This window comes from Colobus angolensis, unplaced genomic scaffold (assembly GCF_000951035.1).
Source record: "Colobus angolensis palliatus isolate OR3802 unplaced genomic scaffold, Cang.pa_1.0 Scaffold176, whole genome shotgun sequence".
NCBI classification, from domain to species: Eukaryota; Metazoa; Chordata; class Mammalia; order Primates; family Cercopithecidae; genus Colobus; species Colobus angolensis.
In genome coordinates this window covers 2,833,875-2,850,893 of record NW_012114888.1, presented here as the reverse complement: position 1 = coordinate 2,850,893, position 17,019 = coordinate 2,833,875, and positions in this window count along the sequence as shown.

Here is a 17,019-nt window from a genome sequence, read left to right as displayed (position 1 = left end):
CCCGTCTCGGCCTCCCAAAGTGCTGGGATTACAGGCTTGAGCCACCGCGCCCGGCCGCCCGGCTAATTTTTAAATTTTTTTTAGAGACAAGGTCTCTCCATGTTGCCCAGGCTGGTATTGAACTCTGGAGCTCAAGTTATCCTCCTGCCTCAGCTTCCCAAAGTGCCCAGATTACAGGTGTGAGCCACTGTGCTAGACCTTTGTTCTATATTTCATTTAATGAGATTATACCTTTGTGAAGCTGGGTCATTGGGGGTTGCTGTGATGAAAAGAAAATACCACACAAAAATAAACGTGAAACTGGAAGTGAGGGTGGCAGTATTTAATCTGACTCCAACGTTTGAGAAGTTGTGCAGTGCCCAACAGGGGCATGCATCCAGTTAGCAAGTAGTTGTGGTTATATAAGAATGAAATAAAAGTATTATTTTGTCTTTCAATTTATGTGTATTACTTTTTAAAATGCCTACTACGTTAACAGGACATAAATGCTTACTAAGTTGCATAGACTTAACTACTTAGTAAACAGATTTGTTAGGTATTTCTTTTGGCATGGGATTCTGTGAAAAAATTACTGAAACACTAAGGGTGCTGTAAATCAAGAACATTTTGGAACCTCTGTTCTTAAGTCATTGCATATTTCTCCTATGTGCTGATGACTCTTACCTTTTTATTTTTTATTTTTTTCAGATATGGGAACTTGCTATGTGCCCAGGCTAGACTTGAACTCCTGGGCTCTAGCGATTCTCCCACCTCAGCCTCCCAAGTAGTTGGAACTACAAGCACGCCACTGTGCCTGGCTTGACTCCCACATTTCTATTTCCAGCCCTGACTTCTTCCCTAAATGCCAGACTCAACTTATAACTGCCTACACTACATCTTTGGTTGGGTGTTAAATAATTATCTGAAATTTACCTTGTGCAGAAATCAAACTTTGATTCTCCCTGACAAAGTGCCTTTCCTGCAGGTCTTGTTATCCAGTACAAGGTGCTGTCATTCACACAGCTGTTTGGGCCAAAAACATAGGAGCCATTCTTGATTACTTCTTTTTAGGGGGTCAGCAAATGTTTCTGCAAAGGCCCAGAGGGTTAATATTTTAGGCTTTGCAGAGCATACAGTCTTTGTCACAACTATTCAGCTCTGCTACTGTAGCAAGAAAGCAGCCATAGACAATAGCAAAAGAGTGAGTGTGGCTGCGTACCATAAAAACTTTATTTTCAAAAATAGGTGGTGGGCTGGATTTGTCCTGTGGGCTGTAGTTTGCTAGTCCCTGCTCTATTTTGTCCATATCCTCATATCCAATCCATTGCAAACTTTGCTGGCCCTTCCTTCAAAATACAGTATACCTTGAATGTAACCACTTGTCACTTCCATTGTTCTTCAAGTCACCACCATCTCTTGCTTTCTTGCTTGAACCACTGAATGTTTTCCATTCACCCTTGCCCCACTTGGCCAATTCTCTATAGAGCAGCCAGAATAATCATTCTGCAATACAAACCAGATGATATCACTGTTCAAATCTTTCAATGGACTTCCATCAAAGTAAGAATAAAACTCAAAGCACTTATCACAGCCTATAGGGCTACACATGATTTGCCCCCACCGATCTCTCAAACCTCATTTACCCAAAATTCACCTCCTTGCTCACTCTACTTGAGTTACATTAAGGTATTTCCATATACCTTAAGGCCTTGGTATTCCTCCTGCCTGGAATAATTTTCCCTCCAAATATCTATGTGGCTTGTTCTCTGACTTTATTTACCTTTCTGATGAAATGTCACATTCTTGGAGGCGCTCCCTGATTTGCCTATCTAAAATAGCCCTGCTCACATCTTTATCACTTTTTAATCTTTTTACCCTGCTTCAATTTTCCTCCTAGTATCTAACACTGAGTGAAATATGATAGATTTACTCATTTATTATCTCTTTCCCTTACTAGAATGCATATTGTAGGAAGGTACAGAATAAGTTGTGTTTACCTCTGAATCACCAGTATCTAGTTCCTGGTCTATATGAGGTCCTCAATAAATAGTTAAAGAATGAAATGAATGAATGAATGAATGGTCTGCCGTATTAGCCAGGGTCCTGGCAGGAAGTAATCAAGCTCAGATGGTTTAAAAGACTTTAACGAAAGGAGTACTCATGGAAGAACAGGTAGGTTAAAGCAACGAAGTAGGGATGTTGAGGTCCCCAGAGACCAGCAGCAGCAGGAAACCATTACTACCTCAAGGTCTGAAGGGACAAGGGAGAGAACAGTGCTCTTGGAGCCAGTCTGAGCTGGAATCCTGGAAGAGTGGAAGAGGGACCCCCTTAGCAGGAGTTGTAGACACAGAAGGATGCAGCAGCTGCCAGGAAAAATGGTCCAAAGCAGGGAGGGGACAGGGAAAACATTTTCCAAGCTCTCTTTCCTCCTACCTTCCAATTTATCTCCAGGATGTCACACTGGCTGATCCAAGCTGGAAACCAGAAATCTAAGGGGCCCAAGGAATTGTCTATTGCACAGTGCAGATCAGAGCTGGAGAGGGATGGGAATGGGAGGGGTGGGAAAACAGAGGATAACCAGGAAAACTATATTGGATTATGGCCTGTCAGTTTTAAATGCAGATGCCTCACATCTCTGCAGTGTGTATGTCAGCTTTTTGAGCATAGGACTCACACCTTTTAATCTCATGTAGCCTCTAAAGTTAGCACCTGGCTTGAAGGCACATATTTAGTACTTCTTGAATTGAGTTGAAACATCATCATTGCTTTAAACTCCAGAGACTGCACAATGATCTAGCATATTCCATTCTGCCATGTTGCCACAACTCAAAGCAGCACGATGGCATGCCCTTTACACACAAGGCCTGTTGCTTTAATACCAATCTCTTATCTGGCTGCTTTATGCTCACCAGAAGCTGCTTGCCTCTCCCGCTTTCTGCAAATGCCAACATTTCTTCCCTTCCATGCATTCTGGAAGTTTCCTTTCTAGAGGACTTACGTATAGACAATGCTCCCGTTTTCTGTTATAGCACAAAATTTCTTTGTTCTCTTGCCCACTGGCTGCCTGATATTATAGTGTCAATCACCACGGTGTTCAGGTGCTTTTGAAAGGGTGGAATGAGGAAGCGATGCTTTCAATCATGTGGTTGCTGGGCTGTGATAAGCCTGTCTTCCTTCTGATTCCATTGTGCTGAGAAAGTTCATAGTTATGCTGCCCTATCCTTGATGTACAGGATAGCATGGACTGGGGGAAATGATCTAAGTAAATGAGCCTATTTGTGTCTGAAGGAAAACCAGTCTTTCCTAGCATTAGGAGAGCTCTGTCCTCAGTTGTTGCTTCTCCATTAACAGCTGTGGATCTGACCCAGTGTATTCATTATATATTGCTGCATAACAAATTACTCCAAAATGTACAAGGTTAAAACAATAAACACTTATCATCTCACAGAATTTTTTTTTTTTTTTTTGAGACGGAGTCTCGCTCTGCCGCCCAGGCTGGAGTGCAGTGGCCCGATCTCAGCTCACTGGAAGCTCCGCCTCCCGGGTTTACGCCATTCTCTTGCCTCGGCCTCCCGAGTAGCTGGGACTACAGGCGCCTGCCATGTCGCCCGGCTAGTTTTTTGTATTTTTTAGTAGAGACGGGGTTTCACCATGTTAGCCAGAATGGTCTCGATCTCCTGACCTCATGATCCGCCCGTCTCGGCCTCCCAAAGTGCTGGGATTACAGGCTTGAGCCACCGCGCCCGGCCCATCTCACAGAATTTCTTAAGGTTTGAAATTTGGGAGAGGCATAGCTGAGTGGTTCTGTCTCAGAGTCTCTCAGGAGGTTGCAGTTAAGTTGTTTGCTGGGACTCTTGTCATTCTAAATAGTCTAGAGAATTTGCTTTCAAACTCATTCACATGGCTGTTGGCATAGGCTAAGTGGGTCTTTCCATAGGACAGCTCACAATATGACTTCCCCTAGAGAACGTGATCTGAGAGAGGGTACTTGAGACAGAAGCTGCAGTCTTTCCCAACCTAATCTTGAAAGGGAAATACCATTACTTCTGCCACATGCTATTTGTCACATAGATGAACCATGGTATAATATGGGAAGGGACTAAAAAACTGAATATCAGGAGTCAGGGATCTTTGGGAGCCATCTTGGTGGTTGCCTGTCACACCCAGATCTTGCAAAATGCCAAACAACTCGGTTCCTCATGATGGAGTATGTTGGCTGGGTTGGGGTCAAAGCCCAGGGGCTCCTCTCAGCAATGAATGGACTAATGCAAAAGGCTGTAAAGAGGTTAAACTGTGTGGTTGAGAAAACAGGAATAATCCCTGTTGGTATTAATGTTCCATAAAGGTAACCTGGCTGTGGTTTGCACACCATCTAAGAAATCAAGAACCAAGGATCCAGGCTGCATCCCTAAGTTTCTTGGTTCTAAAGACAAAGCAGCTATGTTAGAATCATCTGGAGAACTTGTTAAATACACAGATTCCCAGGCCTTGTCCTTGATGCACTATACTGGAATCTCTGGTGTGTGCTTGCTAAGTAATTCTAGTGTGTAGCCAGGTTTGGGAGCCACCATGAGGTCACATGGGTTTTGAAGGAATAACTTGTAACTAAAGTGAGGGTCTGGCCCTGACTGCTGAATGGATTAAGTGAGTGTAGGCTGGATCCATTACTGCAACTGTTTGAAGGCACGGTGGTGAAAGACACCCAAGCTGCTCTTGTTTACTTATTACTATTAATTATTTAAGGGCTGCTTCTCTACTTGCCTTAGGATTAAAAGAAGAAACAGACTGAACTCCTTAGAATTCAATGGACTAATAATATGCACAGACACAATGTGAATTTATAATTCAATCAAATTCTGACCTTCTTGTTATTGAGCGGTTGGTCATGGAAGGGCCCAGGGACACAGGGAAGTTTCTGCAGGCTTAAGCGGTAGATGAGAACATGCTATAAAGCATTTCCAAGAATATAAATGTTCAATATCATCTTCCCTTATCTTTTGTTTCATACTGGGCTGATCTGAACAGTCATTTGTATGTCACAGCACAGTGCCATTTACTCAGAGCTGCAACTCTATGGCCTTTGGTAGAACAGACTCTTTGCCATGAAGATAGTAAAAATTGCCTTGAACATCTTCCTGGGGGATTTCTGATTTCCATAAAGGGATGCAGAAAGCTGAAAAGAGTCATTCCCACCCTTACAATTTAAAAAGCAGACAAATTGCATATGCAGAAATTTTCTTGCGAGAGCTGAGGTAGCAGGATAACCAAGTAGCCTAAAATCAAAGGAAAGACAGGCACCTGGAGGGAAACACTGGCTGTGAGCACTTGTTTACCTGGGGCACAAGGGGCTAGACACTGGTATAAAAAATTCACTTAAAAATCAGTGGAGGCTAAGTGTTGACTGGTGATGGTGTGTGGAGCCCCTGGGAGGTGCAGATACAAGGGAAGCTTTTCTTCATGGACCCCACTTGCTGAGAGTTCTGAGAAAACATCTTTTATGGTGAAGGCCTGCGACAGAGGAAGAGCAGCCACTGTGGAAAGGGCAGGAAACGCTGCCTAGATTTTTTCCTTTGTATCCTCTATGGAACAGAAACTTTAATACATACTGGGAAGGGCAACAAACACTGTTGTCCATGGAACATTGTTGCAAATCTGTTGCAAGTAGGGGAAGGGCAGTGTATTAGTCTGTTCTCACACTGCTAATAAAGACATACCCGAGACTGGGTAATTTATGAAGGAAAGAGGTTTAATTGACTCACAGTTCAGCATGGCTAGGAAGACCTCAGGAAATGTACAATCATGGCAGAAGGAGAAGCAAACATGTACTCCTTCACATGGTGGCAGCAAGGGGAGGTACTGAGCAAAAAGGGGAAAAGCCTCTTAAAAACCATCAGATCTTGTGAGAACTCACCCACTGTCACAAGAACAGCATGAGGGTAACCACCCCCATGATTAAATCACCTCGCACCGGGTCCCTCCCACGACACGTGGGGATTATGGCAACCACAATTCAAGATGACATTTGGGTGGGGACATAGCCAAACCATAACAGGCAGAGAAAAAATTAAACCTTTATTCCTGCAGGAAGGGCAGCAGTGGGTACAAGGGCTTAACATATGTATAGGGGAGGGACTGGAGCACCAAGAAGGCCACACATCCAAGATCCCAGGACACAGCTGCCTGCCTAAAACTGAGGTTTAATCAGAACAATAGACAACCCACCCCCACGCTGTCTTACAACAATCCAACAAGTAACAAGTAATGGTGGAATACTGCCAAAAGAGTTGCAAGGCTGTGGAGGCAGACACAGCTTAAAAGGAAAATGTAAAGCTGATGTGACAGTGAAAAAAATCCCTCTAGCACACCAGATCCAGCCTAAATACAAGATATTGCTAAAGGAATTTGAAGCCTGTGGTGTACTGAAGGTAACCAAAGCAGCCAAAAGAGTTCAAACCCAGCTCAGCTCCTGACTAGCTTAACTCGAAACGCCACACTTAGCACTGCTTAGCAAACAGAAAGGCATGCCCATTTCCAGGCATAAAAACTATTTACTTTGGCATCTACTCTCCTACACAAGATGTCTGAATGTGAACTAAACATCATGAGGTATATAAAAGAAAAGAAAAAAGAAGACAAAGGAATCAGCAGAATAAGTTTAGAGATAACACAGATGTTGGGACTATCTGGCATGAAATTCAAATAGCCATTAGTAATATACTAAAGGCCCTAATGGAAAAGGTGGATAACATGCATAATCAAGTGAGTAAATTCCACAGAGAGATCAAAACTATAAGAAAGAACTAAATGAAAAGCACAGTAACAGACAGGAAGAATGTATCTGGCTCATTAAGCAGACTTGACATAGCCAAGGGAAGAAGCAGTGAACTTGAAGGTAAGTCAATAGAAATGATCACGACTGAAACACAAAGTGAAAAAAAGAAAAGGAAGGCATAACAGAACATTCCAGAGCTGTGGAATAACATCATATAGTGTAATATACACATAATTGAAATATCAGAGGGAAAATTGAAAGAGAATAAGGCAGAAGTATTTGAAGAAGAAATGACTGAGAATTTTCAAGAGTTAATAACATGTACTAAACTACAGATCCAAGAAGCTGAGAGTGCCAAGAAGGACACATATCAAAAATAAAAAACAAAGAGAAAAAAACCCCAAAGACCTACCCAGGCATAAAATAACAACACTCCTGAAAACAAAATACGAAGAGAAAATCTTGAGGCAAAAAAGACACATTACATAGAGAGGAAGAAAGAGGAATTACAGCAGACTTCTCATCAGAAACCATGTAAAACAGAAAAAAATGAGTGAAAATGTTAAGGTATTGCAAGAAAAGCAGAAAAGCAAGTTTTTCAACCCAGAATTTCTAAAGCCAGCAAAAACACCTTTCAAAAATGAAGGAAAAATACACTTTCTCAGACAAACACAAAATTAGAACTATACTACAAGAAAAGTTAAAGAAAGTTCTTTAGGCAGAAGGAATGTGATGCCAGATAAAAACTTAGATCAATACAAAGAGATGAAGAGCACTTGAAATGGAGCCAATTAAGGTAAATGTTTATTATTGAGTTGTAAGAATTCTTCATATAAGTTCTAGATATATGTCCTTATCAAATATATGATTTGCTAATATTTTCTCCCATTTTTTCCGTTATATTTTCACTTTTTTTCTTTTTTTGTTTTCTTTTTTTGAGATGGAGTCTCACTGTCACCCAGGCTGGAGTGCAGTGGCGCGATCTCCACTCACTGCAACCTCCGCCTCCTGGGTTCAAGCAATTCTCCTACCTCAGCCTCCCGAGTAGCTGGGATTACAGGCGCCCGCCACCACGCTTGGCTAATTTTTGTATTTTTAGTAGAGACAGGGTTTCACCATGTTGGCCAGGAAGGTTTCGAACTCCTGACCTTGTGATTCGCTTACCTTGGCCTCCCAAAGTTCCGGGGTTATAGGCGTGAGCCACCGCGCCTGGCCTACTTTTCTCATGGTATCCTTTGCAGCATAAAAGTTTTAAATTTTCATGAAGTCTAAGTTACCATATTTTTCTTTAGTTCCTTGTGCTTTTGGAGTCCTATTTTTTTTTTTTTTTTTAAATGCAGTCTCACTCTGTCACCCACACTGGAGTGCAGTGGCGCAATCTCGGTTCACTGCAACCTCTGCCTCCCAGGTTCTAGCAATTCTCCTGCCTCAGCCTCCCAAGTAGCTGGGACTACAGGCATGTGCCACCCTGCCTGGCTAATTTTTGTCTTTTTAGTAGAGATGGGGTTTCACCATGTTGGCCAGGCTGGCCTCGAACTCCTGACCTCAGATGATCTGTCCACCTTGACCTCCCACAGTGCTGGGATTACAGGCATGAGCCACCGCACTGACCTGGAGCCCTATCTAAAAATAATTTTCCTACTCCAAGGTAATAAAGATTTACACCTGTATTTCTTCTGAGAGTGTTTAGTTTTAGCTCTTACATTCAGGTCTTTGATCCAATTTGAGTGTATTGTATATATAGTATGGGGTAGTGGTCCAATTTCATTATTTTGCATGTAAATATCCAGTTGTCTTAGCATCATTTGTTGAAAAGCCTATTCTTTCCCCACTGACTTGTCCTGAAACTCTTGTTAAAAATCATGTGACCATAAACGTGAGAATTTATCTCCAGCCTCTCCATTCTATTTAATTAATTTGTCTATACTTATGCCAGTAACACACTATCTTAATTGTAGTTTTCTAGTAAGTTTTGAAATCAGGAAGTATGAGTCCTCCAATGTTCTTCTTCTTTTTTTTTTTTGAGACAGAATCTTGCTCAATTGCCCAGGCAGGAGTGTGTGACGCGATTTTGGCTCACTGCAACCTCCGTCCCCTGGGTTCAAGTGATTCTCCTGCCTCAGCCTCCCGAGTAGCTGGGATTACAGGCATGAGCCACCATGCCCAGCTAATTTTCGTATTTTTGTAGTGTTTCACCCTGTTGGCCAGGCTGGTCTCAAACTCCTGACCTCAGGTGATCCACTCAACTTGGCCTCCAAAAGTGCTGGGATTAGAGTCGTGAGCCACCACGCCTGGCTTCATTCTCCTTCTTTTTAAAAGATTTTTTAGGTACTCCGTGTTTTTAGAATTTTCACATAAATTTTAGGATCAGTTTGTCAATTTATGGAAAGAAGCCAGCTGAAATCTTAATGGAAACTGTGTTGAACCTGCAGATAAATTTGGTGAGTATTAACATCTTAACAATAGTCTTGTGATTTGTGAATGTGGAATGTCTTTTCATTCATTTATTTATGTCTTTAATTTCTTTCAATGTGTTTTTAATACTATTTAAAATAGAATTGTTTTCTTTTCTTTTCTTTCTTTCTTTTTTTTTTTTGAGACAGAGTCTCACTCTGTTGCCCAGGCTGGAGTGCAGTGGCATGGTCTCATCTCACTGCAAACTCCGCCTCCCAGGTTCAAGCTATTCTCCTCCTCAGCCTCCTGAGTAGCTGGGATTACAGGCGTCCACCACCACTCCCAGCTAATTTTTGTATTTTTAGTAGAGAAGGGGTCTCACCACGCTGATGAGCCACTGCGCCTGGTCTAGAATTGTTTCTTTAATTTCATTTTTGAACTATTCATTTCAAGTGGATAGAAATACAATTTATTTTTGTTTATTAATCTTCTATCTTGCAACCTTGCTGAACTGATTATTTCTAACAACGTTTTTAGTGGATTCCTTAGGATTTAAAAAAATATATACAAGATTGTATTATCTGAGAATCGAGAAAGCTTTACTTATTCCTTTCCAGCCTGGATGCTTTTTTTTTGTTTTTGTTTTTGTTTTTTAAATTTGTCTTGCATCCATTACAATGTTGACAGCAGACATCCTTGTCTTGTTCCTGATCTTAGGGGAAAGCATTCAGTCTTTCACTGTCAAGTATGATGTTAGCTATGGGTTTTTCACAGATGCCTTTTATCACTTTGAGAAAGTTTTCTTTTATTTCTAATTTGTTGAGTGTTGTTTTTATCATCAAAACTTGTTAGATTTTGTCAAATGCTTTCTAAATATCTGATGAAATAATAATGTGGTTTTTGTTCTTTTTTTCTATTGATATGTTTTATTACATTAATTAATTATCATGTTAAATTAATTTCGAATTTCTGGAATAAATCCTACTTAGTCATGGTATATAGTGTTTTTAATATGTTGCTAGATTTAGTTTGCTAGTTTTTGTTAAAGATTTTTGTGTCCATATGCATAAAAGCCATTGGTCTGTGGTTTTCCTTTTTTGTTATATTTTTTATCTGGCTTAGGTATTAAGGTAATGCTTGCTTTATAGAATGAGTTGGAAAGTGTCCCCTCCTCTTCTATCTTTTAAAAGAATTTGTGGGCCGGGTGTGGTGGCTCATGCCTGTAATCCTAACACTTTGGGAGGCAGAGGCAGGCAGGATCACCTGAGGTCAGGAGTTCGAGACCAGCTTGACCAACATGGAGAAACCCTGTCTCTACTAAAAATACAAAATTAGCCGGGCGTGGTGGCGCATGCCTGTAATCCCAGCTACTCAGGAGGCTGAGGCAGGAGAATCATTTGAACCCGGGAGGCGGAGGTTGCGGTAAGCTGAGATCATGCCATTGCACTCTAGCCTGGGCAACAAGAGGGAAACTCTACGTCAAAAAAAAAAACCCCAGAAAAACAAAAAACAAAATAAATAAATACACAAATAAGAGTTTGTGAAAGAATTCATATTAATTCTTCTTTAAATGTTTAATAGAGTTCACCACTGAAGACATCTGGGCCTGGGCTTTTCTTTGTGAGTATTTTTTTTTCATTTATTTTTAATTCAGTTTGTTTGCTTGTTATTCAGATTTTCTGTTCCTTTTTGGGTCACTATAGAAAGTGTCCTTCAAGCAATTTGTCCATTTCATTTACGTTATCTAATTTGTTGGCATACAATTGTGCATATTTATGTTTATATTTATATTTCTCTAAGGTTGGTAGTAATTTGACCTATTTCAATCTTTAGTTTTTTCTCTTTTTTAAATTTTCTTTCTTTTTTTTTTGTGATTCTAGCTGAAGGTCTGCCAATTTTGCCAATATTCTCAAAAATTCCACTTTGGATTTTGTTGTTTTTCTCTATTGCTTTTCTATTCTCTCTTTTATTAATTTCAGCAATCATTTACTTTCTTGTTTTTGCTTTGGGGTTAATTTGCTCTTTCATTTTTCTGGGTCTGAAAATAAAAAGTATGTTCTTGATTTGAGGTCTTTCCCTTTTTTCTAATTTTTTTTGAGACAGAATCTTGCTCTGTCACCCATACTGGAGTGCAGTTGTGTGATCTCGGCTCACTGCAACCTCCACCACTTGGGTTCAAGCGATTCTCCTGCCTCAGCCTCCCTAGTAGCCGAGATTACCAGAGTGTGCCAACACGCCTGGCTAATTTTTGTATTTTTAGTAGAGACAGATTTCACTATGTTGGCCAGGCTGGTCTCAAACTCCTGACCTCAAGTGACCTGCCTGCCTTGGCCTCCCAAAGTGCTGGGATTACTTACAGGCATGAGCCACTGTGCCCAGCTGGGTCTTTCCTCTTTTTAATGAGTATGTTTAGGGCTATCAATTTCCCTCTAGTGTTGCTTCCGTTGTATCCCACAAGTTTTGCTTTGGTATATAAGCATACCTTTGAGATACTGTGGGTTTGCTTCCAGACCACCACAATAAAGTGACTATCACAATAAAATGAGTCACACAATTTTTTTGATTTCCCAGTGCATATAAAAGTTGTGTTTACCCTATTTGGAGTCTAGTAAGTGTGCAATAGCATTATGTCTAAAAAACAATATACATACCTTAATTTCAAATTACATTATTGCTAAAAAATGCCAACAATTATCTGAGCCTTCAGTGAGTCATAATCTTTTTGCTGGTGGAGGGTCTTGCCCTCATATTGATGGCTGCTGACTGATCAGGGTGGTGGTTGCTGAAGGCTGAGGCAGCTGTGGCAACTTCCTTCTTTTTTTTTTTTTGAGACGGAGTCTTTCTCAGTTGCCTAGGCTGGAGTGCAGTGGCTTGATCTTGACTCACAGCAACCTCTGCCTTCCAGGTTCAAGCCATTCTCTTGCGTCAGCCTCCTGAGTAGCTGGGACTATAGACACGTGCCACCACGCCCGGTTAGTTTGTATATTTTTAGTAGAGATGGGATGTCACCATGTTTGCCAGGCTGGTCTTGAACTCCCGATCTCAGGTGATCCACCTGCCTCGGCCTCCCAAAGTGCTGGGATTACAGGCATGAGCCACCACACCTAGCCTAGCTGTAGCAATTTCTTAAAATAAGAGAACAATGAAGTTTGCCACGTTGATTGATGCTTCCTTTCACAAAAGATTTCTCTGTAGTATGAGGTGCTGTTTGATAGCATTTCACCCACAGGAGAACTTCTTTCAAAGTTGGAATCAATTCTCTCCAACCCTGCTGCTGCTTTGTCAACTAAGTTTATGTAATATTCTAAATCCTTTGTTGTCATTTCAACAATGTTCACAGCATCATTGCCAGGAGTAGATTCCATCTCAATAAACTACCTTCTTTGCTAATCCATAAGAAGCAACTCCTGATCCATTTAAGTTTTATTATGAGATGGCAGCAGTTCAGTCACATAGTCAGGCTGCACTTTTGGTTCTCTTGCTATTTCTATCACATCTGCAGTGACCTTCTCCACTGAAGTCTTGAATTCCTCAAAGTCAGCCATAAGGGTGGATAATAATAATAATCTTCTTTCAAACTCCTGTTAATGTGGATATTTTAACCTCCTCCCATGAATCATGAATGTTCTTTTTTTTTTATTATTTAAAAAAATTTTTTTTTTAAATGAATGTTCTTAAGGGCATCTAGAATGGTGAATCTTTTCCTGAAGGTTTTTAATACACTTTGCCTAGACCCATCAGAAGAATCTATGGCAGCTATAGCCTTGTGAAATGTAGTTTTTTCTTTTCTTTTCTTTTCTTTTCATTTTTTGTGATGGAGTCTTGCCCTGTCACCAGGCTGGAATAGAGTGGCATGATCTCAGCTCACTGTAACCTCCGCCTCCCGGGTTCAAGCAATTCTCCTGCCTCGGCCTCCCGAGTAGCTGGGACTACAGGCACGTGCCACCACGCCCAGATATTTTTTGTATTTTTAGTAGAGACAGGGTTTCACCATGTTGGCCAGGATGGTCTCGGACTCCTGCCCTTGTGATCCACCTGACTCGGCCTCCCAAAGTATTGAGATTACAGGCATGAGCCACCGTGCCCGACCAAAATGTAGTTTTAAAATAAGACTCGAAAGTCAAAATCACTCCTTGATGCATGGGCTGCAGAATGGATATTTTGTTAGCAGGCATGAAAACAGCATTAATCTCCTTGTACATCTTCATCAGAGCTCTTGGGTGACCAAGTGCATTGTCAATGAGCAGTAATATTTTGAAAGGAATCGTTTTGTCTGAGTAGTTGGTCTCAAGAGTGGGCTTAAGATATTCAGTAAACCATGATGTAAACAGATATCCTATCATCCTGGCTTTGCTGCTCCATTTATAGAGCACAGATAGATTTAGCATGATTTTTAAGGGTTCTAGAATTTTTTGAATGGTAAATGAGCATTGGCTTTACTTGAAATCACCAGCTGCATCAGCCCCTAACAAGAGAGAGCCTGCACTTTGAAGCTTTGCAGCCAAGTATTGACTTTTCCTTTTTAGCTATGAACGTTCTAGATGACATCTTCCAATATGTATCTGTTTCATACACATTGAAAATCTGCTGTTCAGAGTAGCCATCTTCATCAATGATGTTTACTAAACCTGGATAACTTGCTGCAGCTCCTCCATCAGCACTTGCTGATCAACTCTCAGAGCCTTGCTCTGGGTTAGGCTTTGGCTTAGGGAATGTTGTAGCTGGTTTGATACACTACTGAGACCACTCAAACTTTCTCTATATCAGCAATAAGGCTGTTTTGGTTTCTTATCATTTGTGTGTTGACTGGAGTAGCACTTTCAATTTTCTTCAAGAACATTTCCTTTGCACTCACGACTTAACTGTTTGGTAAAAGAGACCTAGCTTTCAGGCTATCTTGACTTTTGGCATGCCTTCTTCACTAAGTTTAATCATTACTAGCTTTTGATTTAAAGTGAGAGGCAGGGGACTCTTTCATTTGAACACTTAGAGGTCATTGTAGGATAATTAATTGGTCTGATTTCAATATTGTTGTGTCTCAACAAATATGGAGGCCAGAGGAGAGAGAGATTGATGGGGAAACGGCTGGTCAGTGGAGCGGTCAGAACATACATAACACTTATCAATTAAGTTTGCTGCTTTATATGCCTGTGGTTTGTGGTGTCTCAAAACAATTACAAGAGTAACATCAAAGATCACTGATTAGATATTATTATATCTGTTATATCTATATGTAACAGATATGATAATAATGATAACACTTGAAATATTGCCAGAATTACCAAAATGTTACACAGAGGCGTGAAGTGACTATGTCTTGTTGGGAAAATGGCACTGGTAGACTTACTCAATAGAGAGTTACCACAAACCTTCAATTTGTAAAAAATGCAATATCTGTAAAGTGCAATAAAGCAAAATGCAATAAAATTAGGTATACCTGTATCTTTACTTTCATTTGTATTTTCTCTTTTCTCTTGTGATTTCTTTTTTGACTCATCGGTTATTTAGGAGTGTTTTGTTTAATTTTTACATATTTGTGAATGTTCAAATTTCTTTTTGTTATTGAATTCTAATTCCATTCCATTGTGATCAGAGAAGATACTTTGCATAATATGAATCCTTTTACATTTATTTAGGCTTATGTGTCTTAGTATGTGGTTTATTCTGGAGAATCTTTTATGTACTCTACTGTTGTTGAGTGGAGTGTTCTATACACATCCATTAGGTCTAGTTGGTTTTTAGTGTTGTTAAACTTCCATTTACTTGTTGTTCTTCTGCCTAGTTATTCTATCTATTATTAAAAGTGGAATATTGATGTCTCCAACTATTATTGGAGGAGTGAGGGAAATACAGTCATCTTTAGAATATGACAGTAGTAGTTGCTGCAGGCAAGATATCCACCAGCGGATGCTAAAACTGATCCTTGACAGTTTGAGGAGAAATAGAATATTTTCATTGCCTAAAGTGTTTATCCCAAGATACAAAGAGAAAAATAGAATTTTATAGTAGAGAAACTGAGCAGACATCCTCTTAGTCAAGCGATCAGGGTTACCATAACCAGTAATGAGGCATATCAATGTCATGTATCCCCTGATATGATGCACTGAGAAGGGCACAGCATCATTTCCATGGTATTCTTGCCAAAAATACATGTTCCTAAAATAATCACAAGACAACATCAGAGAAACCCAAAGTGGGGGACGTCAGACAAAGTAACTGATGAGTAGTTCTCGAAAGTGTCAAGGTCATAAAAGACAAGGAAATAGTGAGGAAATGTCACAGACCAGAAGAGACTAAGGAGACACGATGACTAAATGAAGTTTGGGACACTCATTTGGATCCCGGAACAGAAAATGTACATAAGTAGAAAAACTGGTGGAATGAAAATAAGAGTGTTAAATGTTAATATTATTGTGCCAATGTCAATTTCTTGATTTTGATTATTGTACTATTATTATATAAGATGTTAACATTAGTGGAAGGTGGGTGAAGAGCATATGGGAATTCTTTTCACTATTTTTGCAACATTTCTCTATATCTAAAATTATTTCTTTATAACTAAAGTTAAAATTGAAAGTAAAAAAAGAAAAGTCTCTCCTTGAGAGTCAAGATGTGGCAGAGATACAAGTAAGAAAAAATAACCACCAAACAAAAATTTTGTCTTTGGGTTTGGGGAGAGAAAGAAAAAAGAATGCCAGCGAGAATAGCTTCTAGAATTCTTGAATGGCTGCCTTCCACACCTGAGGTTACTTTAGGTCAAAGGGTTTTGCTACTGGAACAGCAAGGATAAATCAACATTGCACCGTGTGAATGCGTTTGAACAGGTTGGTGTAGTTTGGGGCAGGTACATGCACAGTTTATTCTGCCCTGAGCCACAGCTGATTAGCAGATTATTAGTAGAATATATTTTAATCAATTATGCTAGAAGGATGACATGGGAAGTTCTTTGTGTTAATTGAATGAAGATTGGTTAGCGTTCCTTCCAGAGATTCTGGGAGTCTGTGAAAAACTAATGTCAAAAACCAGCAACGAGCATCCATGTACATTTCAGCCAAACAGGCAAGAGTCAACTGAACTCTAAACTGAATGTGTGATGATAAAAGGGAAACACAAAGAAATAGCAAGTCATTTATTTTGTGATGTGCATGGCACCAAATAATAGTTTAATTTGCATAGCACTTTCCAAGTCAACAAATTCTATGATATAAATTACCTCATCTAAACCTCACAGAAACGAGGTGAAGTGTGCAAGGCATTATCTGGTTTTCATACATGGAAAATGTTCTCACAAGGGTAAGCAGCTTTGCCAAGGTCACACAATAAATGGTCAGGCTGGGGCTTGAGTGTTGGCCATCCAATTCCCAGCTCCTTCTGAGAATTCCATTTTGAAGATAAAAATAATCTTCCATCTGTATCTCTCGATGAAGACTGAGTGAGCATACCAGAGATCTGGATTCATCTATAATTTGAAAATTTGTTTTAAATGTTCTATACTGGACAAGATCCAGAATATATTTCAGAAGACACATTTTCCCCTTGAATGGTGAAATGCATGTCCTTAAGGATAAATTAAATCCATATGTTTCTGATCAATTTGCACTTACTGTAATTCATTAAAATGCTACTTTGGAAGTTATTGAGTGTTCAAACGCCTTTTGAGTCTTTCTCCAAGTATTGGAAAACATTTCTATTAATAGCCTTAAAATCAATGTAAAGTTCTCTGCAAAAGTATAGACTTGGCCCATCCATTATTATTATTATTATTTTTAGATGGGGTCTCACTCTGTTGCCCGGGCTAGAGTGCGGTGGCTCACTGTAGCCTCTACCTCACAGGCTCAAATGATCCTCCTACCTTAGCCTCCTGAGTAGCTGGA